Source organism: Chiloscyllium plagiosum, chromosome 8 (assembly GCF_004010195.1).
Source record: "Chiloscyllium plagiosum isolate BGI_BamShark_2017 chromosome 8, ASM401019v2, whole genome shotgun sequence".
NCBI lineage: Eukaryota > Metazoa > Chordata > Chondrichthyes > Orectolobiformes > Hemiscylliidae > Chiloscyllium > Chiloscyllium plagiosum.
Genome location: NC_057717.1, coordinates 42419177 through 42434333, shown reverse-complemented (window position 1 = coordinate 42434333; position 15157 = coordinate 42419177).

Sequence of the window (15157 nt, the reverse complement as noted above, 5' to 3'; positions counted from 1 at the left end):
CTGATCTCGTCCTCAGTGCTCGAAATAATGTTAATGCAAGCCATCTCATACATACTCATGAAATCCGTTTTTCCCACCATTAGCATTCAGTTGAGTTAACAGAGCTTAAATGTAATTTAAATAGTACATTATTATTGCAGTACCCACAAACGCGTCTTTCCCATTTCCAGATTTATAACACGTCCAATATTTGTCTTGCAGCTTTCACTTTAATACATAACTCCCATCAATGTTTGCTTCTCATTGCTGTTTCTGAGGTCCACCTTTCAGAATTCAGTGAAATCTCAGTGAAGTTGGTTCTGGGGAGACTAATGGTAGAAATCACCTCGCCATATCATCTGCGATCTTCTCAAGCTTAATTATGAGTTTTTTTCTCCAGATCTCCCGTTATGCTGGTGGAGTAGAGAAGGACAATGATCTGTCAACAATGTTGTGTATTCCCCGCGACAGCTGTGACTGCTGTAACCTGGTTGGGAACCTTACAGCAGGTTGATAAAGCGTTGTTGCTGTTGTACAGGATCTCAGTGAGATCACATCTGGAGTAGCGTGTACAGATTTAATCTCCTCACTGAGGAAAATATATTGCTACATTTGAAGAAGTTCTGAGATGGTTCCCTCAACTGATTCGTTTAATGAAGCTGTTAGTTTATAAGGAAAGGATGGTCAGGTTGATGCAATACGCATTGGAATTTACAAGAATGAAAGATGATCTTATTTCAACATAGATGACCAGAAGGAGTCAGCAACAGAAGCCAAAAACACACATAATGGAGAAATCCATGCCATTCTCCAGCCTGCTATACGGAAACAACAGAAGGATATTTAGGTCTTCAACCCTGTTATACCAGAACAGGATGAGGCTGTTCAGACCCTGGAGCCTGATATGCAGTTACGGGAGGATGCCAATCAGCCCCTAGAACCTATAACACTGGATCCAGAGCAGACCACAACTGACTAGTATCCTATAACACAGCAACAAGATCAGTCCATTCAGCCCTGCCAAGTCTGTTACACTGGAGCTTGAAGAGGCCACACAGTGACTCGCGATTGTTACGCTGGGATAGCAGGAGGCCATTCAGCCCCACTGAGCCTGTTGCAAGTGAATTGGATAAGGATACAATCTATCGGAGGCTTTTTTATGAGAAAGGCGGGGTAATTCAGACACGTGTAAGTTGTAAAGGAGCAGGAGAAGACCAATCACTCCTTCGGTCCTATGTCAGGGATGCATGAAGAGAACGTTCAGTTTCTCCAGCCTGTTATGGAGGAATATGAGATGACCCATCAACCCCTCGAGCTGTTACACAGCAACAGGAAGATTCCATAAACCCCCAACCCTCTCACACGTCAACGGGAGGAGGACATTCTGGCCTTGGAGAGGACAACATGAGAACACCAGAAAGACGTCAGTCCATCAATTTTGTTCACCAGCAGGATGACGAGTCCATTCAGCCACACATGGTTCTTACACAGCAATTGGAGCAGATCTCTTAAAGCCTAGCGCCTGCTAATCAGGAATTCAAAGAAAACGGAAAGGTTTTCGAAAGGAAAGAACTTATAATAACTGTATACTGGAGGGAGTAAAGTGTAACGATAAACTATAGCAAGTTAAGACAAGTTGTTAGGATCCATTGTTCAGGACATTTGCAAAGTTAAACCACAATCCGTCAGAGTCAACATGGTTTTACGAAGGCTAAATCGTGTTTGAATTGTTTACTTCAGTTATTTCAAGATGTCACATACAAGGTGGATAGTGGGAATCCTGGAGTTAGAACATATATGGTCTTCCAGAAGGGTTTGGATATATCGCTTTTCCAAAGTGTAAGCATTAAGATCAGTCAGCATGGGTTTAGGAGTAATTTATTAGCTTGGATGGTGGATTGGTGAACCAACAAAAGACAGACAGATGGAATAAATGTGTCATTTTCTTTTGGCAAATGTAACTTGTGGGGTGCCACAGATTTCAATACTCATGCCTTTACTTTTTGTCATCAATATTGTTACTCGGTTGACAGGATAGAAAAAAATATAGCCAATTTTTCAGATGACACTAACATCGGTGGGAAATTACTTCGGAATGAAGATGTAAGAGGTTTAAAAGTGAATATGGATAGGTTGGGTGAATTGGCTAACACTTGGCAATGAAAGTTAAAGTGGATAAATATGAGATTTATCAATTTGTTCCGCAAAATAGAAAGGCAAATTATTGTCTAAGTGGAGAGAAACTTCAAAGTACTCAGGTGCAGAGGGGTCTCTGTGTTCACGTGCATTTCAGAGAAAACCTGCATGCAGGTACAGCAAGAAATGGGAAAGGCAAGCGTAGTTTCAGTTTTCATTTGTAAAAGGATAGAGTAGAAAGGTAGGGAGTGTTGCTGTAGCTATACAAGACATTAGTGAGGCTGCAACTGGATTACAGTTTGAGTGCCCTGACTTGCAAAAGGACGTATTTGCATTGGAGGTAATTCAGAAGGGGTTCATTAGATTGATTCCAGAGATGAAGGGCTTGTCTTATGAAAGGAGATTAAGCAGTCAAGGCCGATACTCTCAAGTTTATAATATTGAAAGGAGATCTCATTAAGGTCTGTAAAATGCTAAAAGTAATTGAAAGTGTACATGTTGAGTAAATATTTTTTCATGTGCTGCAATCTACACCAAGAGATCAGAGTTTCAGGATGGAGATGGTAGGAAAGTGGAACAGGGCCGCGATGACATCAACCATGATTGTATTCAGTGGTGGAGATAATTCGAGGGGCTGGACTACTGACTAACGTTCCATTTTTCTTATTAAGCACTTCGAATATGTTACACATGAATAGGAGAGGACTGGTTATCAAACAGGAAGCAGGGACTGCTGATAAATCAGTCTAAATTTGTTTCACAAAACATTTCCAGTGATGTCGACATACTGGGAGATGATGTACATGTCACCCACTCTTGCCTGGAAAGTTCTGGATCTTAGAAGGTAAATACAACTGTGACCCTAACAGCCATTGGCAGCACTATCTTTCCCCAGTATGAAGCTGCAGGTCGTGTTGAAGTGGGTGACACCGCTCTGTGACCAGCTCCTGGTTCAGTCAGGGACCACTCACACTCTGCTCCTGGGTAAAGTGGAGCTTCGGAAACGGTTCCTGGACAACCCGGGGTGGATACAGCAGATCCCTTTCCCCACACACACTCACTCCGTGGTTTCAGAGTTTCCCCTCCCTGCAACCTCTGCTCCATTTGTTATTCACGTTGCAGGATCAGATGCTGTAACTACAGTCCCCATGCTCCATCCAGAGTCAGGTCTCCAAATCCTCAGTTCTCCCTGAATGTCTGAGGCGGGTCACAGCACAACCTCCAGCAAACCATTCACAGCCCCTCCATTAACTTTTGAATAACAGGAGTCAGTCAGAAGCCCCTGAGCTATGAGAGCTATGGATCAGACGAGACGCCAGGAAAATATTTTAAGATGGCTTCTCCAGCCCAAAATTTTCCTTATTTGAACCGTAGATATGAAGTGTGAAACAAAATACAATGTATTCACGCGCTCTAGTTAAAATACAATCAAAGAAAAGAATAATTGGGTTAGCTTATATGTTGGAACACATACACAAACAATAGATGCCGTACCTTCTTGGTAAACACCGCTTGGCACAAAGGTAAACTCAAATACAGATTCTTACGTGCAGTTTTCCAATCCAGAAAGAAACAATATTAGAAGAGATCTCACAGAGAAGAGCAGCTGAGGATCATGTAGTGAAATTTCCAACCTTTCTGGGACCCCAAGCAGTCGCTGAATGCTGCAGCTAAACACAAACCGAGAAAACCTGGGAGAGCTGGCCGCTGGCCTTCCATTGCTCGCACCGTTTGAATAAAACATAAAGAACTCCTCAGTTATTTACTTCTGTCGTCTTCAGTCGGCAGTTCAGCATCTCCGCTTTTAAGACCTACCTTCAAAAACGACTAAGAGAAAATAATCATTTTAAAGTGACAGCATCGTCAAACCTCCTTGTTTGAAAACAATGAAGCATCAATATACAACTGATGCTTCATTTTAAGCCCCTTATCATTACTCTATTAGTAGACTACAATACATATATGTGACATTGACACTAAACACGCAAACATTCACAACTCCATTCTATTTCAGTCAGTTTTCTCCAGCCACAGAATGCCTCTGTCTTTCTTCATCCAAGTCTCAACAACTTGGCAGCAAGTACAGTTTCTTGTCCTGTCACCTGCATAACTTCCAAATTGAATGGCAACAATAGTAATCTCTATCTGAACTGGCTGGAAGTATTCTCCTTAAGTTTGTCCAAAAACCTATAGACGTTATGATCAGTACACAGATTTTGCTCAGGCATGTTATTAGCAATGTAAATGCTTAAATGTTGCAACGCCAACACCAAGGACAAGGCCTCCTTCCCAATTGAGAAATATGTTTATTGATGGTTTCAGCGGGCACTCAAACCACATGTTACATCATGGAGCACTTCTCATCTCTCTGGTAGTCCTTCTGAATGACATATCTCCTTATGTCTCAGCATAAAAGAATTATATGCTGCTGTACCTCTTAATGCTGTAACCCCTTTACCTGCTACTCCTGGCCTACGCCAGTAAACTTTACTCTCACAGATATATATTTTAAGAAGATCTCGCAAATTCTTCTCAATCCCTCACAGAAGCCAAACTTCGATTTATGTGCCAACTGATAACCATCAGCCATTTCAGCTTCTAGTCTTGCCATTTTAACTCTCTGTTCTTCCACACGATTTCGCACGACTGCAGGAAGTGAATTTTTTAACTTCTCCCAAGTAAGAATCTCTTTAAGGGTCTCGTAGGTTTGTTCTGCTGTTAGTGCCTTTATCCACCTTTCAAAATTACTTTGTATGATTTGTTAAAACTCAATGCACGTTTAAGCAGGTACGCCAATTTAGATTTCTGAAATACTGTCTGTAGGCTTCTGGCACAAGCTCATATGCACTTCAGATGGCTTTCATCAGCTTCTCATACCCCCAGGATACCTCCTCCGATAGGGATGCAAATACCTCACTCTTGATACAGCTTTGTTTGGATCAACTAAATCCACATAGTCACTGGCCACTGTTTAGCCACTTTCTCAAATAAAATAAAGAGCACTTCCACATCCTTCTCATCAAATGTCGACAATGCCTGGAAATATTGAAACAGATCCCCATCAGGTCTTTTGCTCCCATAAGGTTAATCATCCTCACTCTCCTCCTCATTCAGCCGACTGTCTACCCTCATATCCACCTTCTAAGTCGACTTTCCTCTCTAATTGCTAACGTTCGAAGTTGAAACTCTCTCTCTCTCTTCCCGTTTTTCTTTCTTTTTCTGGCCTTTTTCTTCCTCTCCTTTTCTTTAAATTCTACTTTTATTCATATTTAAAACTGTTTTAATTCCTTTTCATGTTCAAGCTGCCTCATCTGCAATTGAATTCTAGCTATTTTCAAAGACTGATAATGTTTGTACCAAAATTTAAATGCCAAGCTATAGCTGCAACTATCTCTCCTTCTCTCACAGGCAAACTCAAACCCAACTCCAGCTTGTCTGTCAACTCTAACAGCTTTGCCTTGCTCACCTTTGGAAAAGTCTCCAACTTCACTTGCTCCACAACCAGAGAACGCTTAGAGCCAGAAGAACCATTAGCAACAAAGCACTTTTCAAACCAACTGAATTCAACACCCGGAACAAAAGACACTAACAACTACCCAGACGCCGCCTATGAGCCCAAAAATCTCCCTGTGCACATTCTCCCCATACCAGAATGGGTTTCCTCTGGGTTCTCAGTTTTCCTCCCACAGCCCAAAAATGTGCCGATTAGGTGAATTGGCCATGTTACATTGTCTGCACTATTCAGAGATGTGTAGATTCGATATATTAGTCAGGGGTGAATATGGAATAGGAAGGTAGGGGAAAGAGTCTGGGAGGTTTCTTCTTCGGTGGATTGGTGTGGACTTGTTGGGCCAAATGGTCTATTCCCACACTGTAGGGATACTAAACCTGAACCCAATTTGGAATTATCGATTTCAAAACGGACAAGAGTCACCAGTTTGCTACAAACCAGACCAGACTACCTTAAAATAATTTAAGATGGTAGCCTGGACGGCAGCCTTGTCTTATAATAAAGGTAGATATGAAGTGAATGTTCCAGGCCCATGGAGCAGCACATTGGACACAGTGGGAAGAGAACAACAGCCCAAGACATACCATTTCATTGTTTCTGAGCTTCACAATGTCAGCACTCTATTCACGAGGGAGCCGAAAACCAAAGCCAGGCAAAGATACTGAGGGACAGAGAGATTCACATTAAAGACAGAAGCAGACAGTTAATTAACTGAGATCGTTTTGTGGAAATATATAGAAAAATACTGGGTAGTGGGACTAACTGTTGGATTGAATCTCTCGAGAGCAAAATTGCAAGAATGTGAACATGGAATAAAGGTACTTTCAGATCAGCTGAAATAGTTTGTTTCACAAAATTCTGAATCGGCTTCAAAGAACAGTTCAAGCAACATAAACTGGGACAAGATGACAGACTAACACGGTGAGCTATGCAGTCTATACTAATGTATTGATCAGTAATCTGGATTGTCTGCACAGCATGAGGCGTATTGCTAACCTTTACTATCATAAGGGGACGATATACATATGAAACACACACAGCAGGTGAAGATTTCTATCTCCATTCGACTAGTATAAGGTGTGTGTGTGTGTGTGTTGTCTATGTGTGTGTGTGTGTGTCTGTGTGTGTGTCTGTGTGTGTTGGGGACGTCAATTTGGGGTGGTTGTATGAGAACATCATTGCTTGAGAGAAAATGAACTTGAAGGAAAACAGGTTACATATGAACAACTGTCAGGGATTTGGATAATCGACACGCAGAGACTGAGGGAAGTGTCATGGACAGATGAGTTATAGCGGTATAGTGCTTAAGAATATTAAAATAAAGGCATTGCCAGATATTGATCCCTGTTAGTGGTGTCGGTGACGCTCCCGCTCACACTGTGGAATAACATGTTAACGGAGTCCATTTATTAGTGAAAGATGGAAACCCTCCACTGGGATAAATACAGTCCATGGAGGCTGACATTACCACAGTCACTGAACAAACAGGTTCACTTAACCCCTTCCTTATATCACATTTCATATCATAATAAAAGTGAATATTTGCTCAGTCTGGATGGAATGGATGAGGGTTACTGACAGACCGACTATAAATCTTTCAATCTTTCTTTTCACCATTTCCTTGTTTCTGGGGGAATTGCCAGAGCTGCGCAAGGCTGTATATGTCCCACTCTGTTTATAAAAGGAGACAGGGATAAAATAACAGACCACCTGAATAAAATGTCTGTTGTGGAAATTTCTGGGTACAGTAACCCAAGGGAGAAAGTGAGGATTGCACATGCTGGAAGTCAGAGTCGAGAATGTGTTGGTGGAAAATCACAGCCCTTCAGGCAGCATTCAAAGAGAAGAAGAATCCACATTCCATGTCTCAGCCCTACATCAGGAATGATTCTTGTCGTCAAAAGCTGCTGAGTGAAAAATGGGATGGGAAGGGAATGGAGAAGATAGCTGAGAATGTCATAGGTAGATGAAGTTGGGGTAGAGGTGATATGTCGGAGAGGAGGGTGGAGCAGAAAGGTGGAAAGGAAGATGGACAGGTAGGATAGGTCATGGGGGCTATGCTGAGTTGGAACGTTAACGTTTGGGAAAGGAAAATGAGGCAACTAATGAAATCCGCATTGATCCCGTGTAGTTGTGGGGTCCCAAGGTGAAAGACGAGGCTTTCTCCCTCCAGGCATCAGTTGTTTAAGGGGTGGTGGTGGAGGAGGCCCAGGACCTTGGTGGAGTGGGATGTGTGCTGAAATGTTCGGCCATTTGGCAGTGGGTTGGTTGGTGCGGGTGCCCTGGAGATGTTCTCTGAAGTGTTCCGCAAGTTGGTGTCCTGTCTCGCCAATGGAGAGGAGACAACATCGGGAGCAACTTATACAGTAGGTGGTGTGTCTGGAAGTGCAGGTAAAACTCCGATGGATGTGGAAGGATCCTGTGAGGCCTTGGGCCGAGGTGAGGAGGGGAGGGGAAGGACACAGGTTTTGCAATTCCTGTGGTGGCAGGGGAAGGAGCTGCGATAGGAGAGTCTTTTGGTGGGAGGTGTTGACCTGATGAGGTGGTCTCGAAGTCAAACTTTTTTATTGAATACGGATAGGGGTGGGGAGGGAAATATATCTCTGGTGGTGGGTCTGTTTGTCGGTGGCGCAAATGGGGAGGAAGATGCATTTTATTTGGAGGTTTGTTGTGGTGGAAGGTGAGAAACAGGGATGTTATATTCCTGGAGGGTGGGATTCGAAGGCAGAGGTGTGGGAAATGGATAGGATGCGCTGCAGGGCATCGTCAACCATGTGGGAGGGGAAAATGCGTTTTTTCTAAAAAAAGGAGGCCATCTGGGATATACACTGGGTTCAGAGCGTGGTGGAAAAGCAGCCTAGATCAGACAGCATCCGAGGAGCAGGAAAATCAATGTATTGAGCAAAAGCCCTTCAAAAGGAATCGGGCTTATCACGAAACATTCACTTTCCTGGTCATCGGATGCTGTCTCACATGCTGTGCTTTTCCAGACCACACTCTCGACTCTAATCTCCAGCAGCTGCAGTACTCACTGTCGCCTTCACACTAGGTTCAGCCACTTCTGTAATACTGCCTTGAATTCTGTTCTCTCTGTTAGATAAAGGATATTGTTAAACTTGAAAGGGTGCAGTAAAGATTTGCAAGTATATTGCTGATGTTGGGGCAACGGGTGATGTTGAGCTACACGGAGGGTATGAATAGGTTGGGGTTATATTCCCTGGAGCGTTGAGGTCTGAGGAATGGCTTTACTGAGGTTTATAGCGGTTAATCCTGATACTCCAGGGTGAGCAACGTCAAAGCCAGGGAAATAGACAGGACAGTTATTCATATTATATTCATATATCATGGGACAAGTTGCCGAAATATGCAAGTAGCCTGAAGAATAGGGCTGGCCGGAGGATTCAGAATTTGGTTGGGTCTAATCACAATAATGAGAACAAAAATAAAGGCATTGCCACATCAACTGAAATGATTAGTTATGCCACATTCTTAATCCACCTCAAACAACCAGCCCTGAAACCATAAATCCGGAGGGGATATCTGTTCAGCATGAAGCACTGTGAAGACCAGGCTCGTGTACTGCTGAACACAACCCTGCAATCGTTCCAGCGTGGAACACAGGGAAGACCATAGCAGTGCATTGATCTATAAACACAGATAAGAAATGTTTTCAGCTTGAAGCACTGTGTAGACCTGGCTGATGTACTGTACAATAAAAGTCACAGTCTACCCAGAGTGGAAAGGCATGCAGAACACAGCAGTGCATTGATCTATAAACCCAGATAAGGTATGTGACCAGGGTGTGGAACTGTGTCCACCACCCCAGTGCATTGCTCATTAACACTGTTTTAGATCACTGGCCAGCATGGGGAAACTTGCAGCACCGTAGGGAGTGACAGAATGTGCAGTTCCCATCCATTTACAGATCCATGTCTACATTGTGACAATGCAAGAGGTGCTGTGGGTGTGAACATCACTGCCAGAAAGAGATCGCCTGTGAATGCGTTTAAATACAAACAAATGGGAGGAGTTTAGGGTATAGACAGAGAGGGCGAAATTGAGAGACACTACCATGGTGGATGTACTCACAGGTTCCAGAATGATGAAGTGAAGTCATTTTGACAGCATCCTGCAACATGAGCCAGTGTTTCCAGGAACGATGGGTGAATGGAATATTGGTGTTAGGTCAGATGATGGAGAATTTTGGATGAACATTTGTTCTGCAGCTTTGTAACTGGGAGTAGGGTCAGCATAGTCTTCGATTCATTGAGCCGAGTCTAAAAGTAACTTGTCTCAGTGACATTTTCATTGAGTGTGACAGAGGGATTGTCTGTACGAGGTCGTGTTAGTTTCCTGGTGCTATCTTATTTAACTCACCTCATTAACTACTCACCCCACCCCATGGTGTCCTTCTGATTCAATGCAGCCTGATTCTCTCACCCATCATGGCTGGAGGCACTCACCATCGTCCGGGTATATCTGGATAACACGTGATCCTTGGCACTGGTGACATCTTTGAAAGGCCAATGGGCACACGGTTCTGCTTTTTGAGTTCAGAGCTGTCCTGCACAGTTTACCCCGAGCATGGCAGATAAGGGACAAATATACGACGGTGTGTCGACATGGGCAAGGAGGACCTGGTTGATGGGCTAGTATAGAGGGAAACTATTCTCTTCCCAGAGGGGTCCACTCCACCCGCCCCACCGAGCATGATCTGAGCTCACCACCCAACTCAGTGCAGTATCTGTGGTCTGAAGAAGTGTCCAGCAATACAGGGTAAGCATCATTAACCTTTCCCGCTCTGTCAGGATAAACGTCTCAGTATTTTCTCTGTTCCCTCACAGTCACTGTATATCTGTTATAGCACCCGAACAAGGCTCATGCTCCACTACTCTCACTGCATCGCCTTCTCTGTCCCTCTCTCTCTCCCTCTCTCCCTGCACCTCACCCTCAACACTAACAACATTGCATGGACACATTACTGTGGATTGACTCCCTTCGGGCACCGCACCATGTCCACCCTCCCCACCTGCACCAGCACTAACAGCAAGATGACCCATTCCCACCCTCACTCCTTCCCTCCCTTTCTCCCATTCCAGAAGAAACAGCCTGGAATAGGACAGAAAGATCAAAGCTGGTTGGTGGAGTGCCGGATATCCGTTCTGTCACACATTCCTCACCCCCGCCATGTGGGGAGGACCCTGGAAGGAGCCAGAGAGGACCGGGACGCCTCGTGTGGAGATTCTGAAACATCCATGTCCCACCGACCGAGTAAGGAGCAATGTTCAGTGACGGGTAATTCTCACTTTAAACCCACGGGCAGCTCCGTTTCCCCCCGGCACAACTTAGAAGCGCGGCCCTGATGCCATTTCCCTTTTGTGTTTAGCTGGTACAAATGGAATCTCCACGGTCTCGGTGGGCAGGAGGGTGGGCTCACAACACATCGTCACTACCACTTCCCAGGAAGGGAGAACGGAGGCTCCCTACGACACTTTCTCCTGTAAACACCTCAGATACTGAAACTAATCTGTGATAGTAACTGCTGTCCCCACTTGTCCTGACATCTTCAATAATCTGTGCTCATGTACACCCAGGGCCTTCTGTTCCTGCACCCCTTTTACTACTGTACAGACTGTTTTATATTGTATTTCAATGTTCTTCCAACCGAAGTGCATCACCTCACACGGCTCTGCATTGATCCTCATCTGCCATAAACCTGAAAACTACACCAACGTGTCTCTGTCCTGTTGGAGTTCCACACTGTCCATCGCAAACTTTATAATTCTTCAGGTTTGGTATCTGCAAACATTGAAAATGTCCTACAGTCACACGCCACACAAAAATACTGACTTACTCACTATTGTGAGCAATTGCAATACTAACATAGTCCCTGAAGACAGACTTAAATACTGACACACACCACACAGTGGAAGTGACAAGAAAAACATGGCGCAAGAGAATTACTGACCGACACTCCATGTCTGTATTAGGTTCTGCGTATTAGTGAGTGTCTCTATGTCTCTGTTTTAGTGCTTGTGTGTATCTGTGTGAATCAGTGTGGGGGGAGTCTGGCAGTCTCTATGGTGCTTACAGTGATGTAATATCCCCCTGATACGAGTTCTGAGGAAGGGTGACTATACCTGAAACGTTAACTTTCATTTTTGTCCACAGATGCTGTCAGGCTTGCTGAAATCTCTGTTGTTGTCAGTCTCTGCTACCTCCCCACACCACTGTACGAGTGGGAATGGAGGGTGAGAATCATCAATGAATCCGTTTACGAGGGACACAGAGAGGGTGGCAGCTGACAGCAACATCAACACACACACACACGCACACGGACAGTCACAGACACAGACACAAAGAAACAGACAAATAATATGCGCAGAGAGATAGATACACATGGGGGCACACAGAGTCACATTTAGACATACAAAAATAGACAAGCGCGGAAAGGAATATGCAGATAAATGCTTGGGCATACAAACACACATGGAGTCATAGAGTTACACTGGGTGTTTGGAAACAGACCTATCGGCTCATACAGTCCATGCTGATCATAATCTCAAATTCAACCAGTCGCACCTGCATGCGCTTGGATTAAACCTTCTCTAATACTTGTACTTTATCAACTGTATTTTAAACGATGTAACTTTACCCAAATCCATCACTTCTCAGGACGTTCATTCCATACACGAACCAAATGGTGTGTAATCAAAATGCACTTCATGGGTCCTAATCAGGTATATACGAGAAATCTGTGGGAAGCTCGGGAACTAATTGCTGGGAATCTTAATGACAAGTTCTTATCATCAATAGCCAAAGGTGAGGTGCTGGAAGACATGAGGCTAAATAACGTGGTGCCATCATTAACCAAACTGGGAAGGAAAAGCCAGAGAACTATAGACCAGTGAGCCTGATATCAGTGGTGGACAAGTTATTGGAGAGAATCCTGAGGGACAGGAAGTGCATGTATTTGGAAAGGCAAGGACCGATGAAGGATAGTCAACATGGGTTTTTTCATGGAAATCATGTCTCACAAACATGATTATTTTTGTTTAAAGAAGTAATGAAAAGGATTGATGAGGGCAGAACATTGCACGTGATCTATCTGGACCTCAGTAAGGCGTTCGACAAAGTTCATCATGGTAGACTGGTTAGCAAGGTTGGGTCTCATGGAATACAAGGGGAACTAGCCATTTGGAAACAGAACTGGTTCAAAGGTAGAAGACAGAGTGTGGTGGTGGTGGGTTGCTTTTCATACTGGAGGACTGTGACCAGTGGAGTGCCACAAAGTTCGGTGCTGTGTCCACTGCTATTTGTGATCTACATAAATGATTTGGACATAAACATCGGAGGCATGATTACTACGTTTATCGATGACACCAAAGTTGGAGGTGCAGTGGACGGAGAAAAAGGTTACCTCAGAGTATAACGGGATCTTGATCAGATGGACCAATGAGCTGAGGAGTGGCAGATGGAGTTTAATTTAGATAAATGTGAAATGCTGCATTTTGGAAAGGAAAATCAAGGCTTGGCTTATACATTTAAAGTTAACTTCCTGGGGTGTGTTGTTGAACAAAGAGACCTTGGGGCGCAGGTTCATATTATTTTGAAAGTGGAGTCGCAGGTATTTTGCATAGTGAAGAAGGTGTTCGATATGCTTGCCGCTGTTGGTCAGTGCATTGAATAAAAGAGTTGTGAGGTCATATTGCGGCTGTACAGAATATTGGTTAGGCCACTTTTGAATACTTCATGCAATTACGTTTCGATCATCGAGGAAGGATGGGTGAAACCTGAAAGGAGCCAGAAAAGATTTACAAAGATACTGCAAGGGTTGCGGGCTCTGAGATTTATGGAGAAGCTGAGTAGGCCGGGGTTATTTTCCCTCGAGCACCAGCGGTTGAGAGGTGATATTAGAGGTTCCAAAGTCATAAGTGGAATGGATAGCGTGAATAGCCAATGTCTTTTCCCCAAGGTAGCACGTTCCAAAGCTAGAGGGGATAGTTTGAAGGTGAGAGAGGAAAGAATTAAAACGGATCTGAGGGGCAACGGTTTCATGCAGAGGGTGTTGTGTATGTAAAGAGTTGACAGTGGAAGTTGTGGATGCTGATACAATTACAACATTTAAAAGGCATCTGCATGAGCACATGATTAGGAAGTGTTTAGGGTATGTGGGCCAAATGCTAGCAAATGGAACTACATTAATTATGGTCATCTGGTCAGTTGGGACGAGTTGGATAGAAAGGTCTGTTTCCATGCTGGGCAGCTCTATGACACTTTGTCTTCTGTAAAACTTTCTCCTGTCATTTTAGATTACCTCCAGTCTTGAAGTCCACTAGCCGAAGGAAAGGCCACCTGCTATTCAACATTATCTATACCCCTCATTGTTTTATAAACCCCTATAAGGTTGAGAAGGTCTCATCCTTCTACGCTGCTGTGGAAAACATCCCAGTCTATCGAGCCTGTTCTTATAACCTAAACACTACATTCACAGCAACAGCCTGGTAAATCTTTTCTGAACCCTCTCCAGTTTAATGATATCCTCAATGTGACTGGGTGACCAAAACAGCACACAGTACTTCAGGAGAGATCTCACGAATGTCCAGCACAATCTAAAGATAATGTCCCACCTCCTGTACTCAAAGGTCTGAGCAATGAAGGCCAGCAAGTCAAACACCACCATACCCACCCTGCGCACACATGGTACAAACTTGAAAGAAATATATCAGAACATCTCGAGCTCTTTGTTTTGCAACACTACCAATGGCCTGACATTGAATTGTATATGTCGTCTCGTTGTTTGTTTTACCAAATTCGGATACCTTGTAATTATCGGAACTAAACACCATCCGCCACTCTTCAGCCCAGTGAGTGATAGTACTGGGGAAGAAAGGCTGGAAAGTACTCCGCTGCCTTGGATCATTTCATGGTTTTAAGAAGAGGGCAGGCACACTTTACAGGTGGGAAAGAGTGATTGGTGTTTTTGATCCAGAAAGTATGCTCTTTCTTCATCTCTGGTGTTCAGTGATATGTATCTATTCCAGATCCTTTATAGTGCAGAATGTGTCTGCAGGATGTCTTTCCCTCATATTGCAGATACCAGATAATAGCCACTTAAGGTGGAAATCATAGCCAAACAATTAAAAATCTTCATAGTTTATCACAAAAGTAGAGTACATAAACTAAGCATCCTATATTTGAGGTGAATACCTTTCATCTGTTAAACAATGTATTTCTATTAAATGTGTAGAACATAGAACATAGAACAATACAGCACAGAACAGGCCCTTCGGCCCACGATGTTGTGCCGAACATTTGTCCTAGCTTAAGCACCCATCCATGTACCTATCCAATTGCCGCTTAAAGGTCACCAAAGATTCTGACTCTACCACTCCCACAGGCAGCGCATTCCATGCCCCCACCACTCTCTGTGTAAAGAACCCACCCCTGACATCTCCCCTATACCTTCCACCCTTCACCTTAAATTTATGTCCCCTTGTAAAACTCTGTTGCACCCGGGGAAAAAGTCTC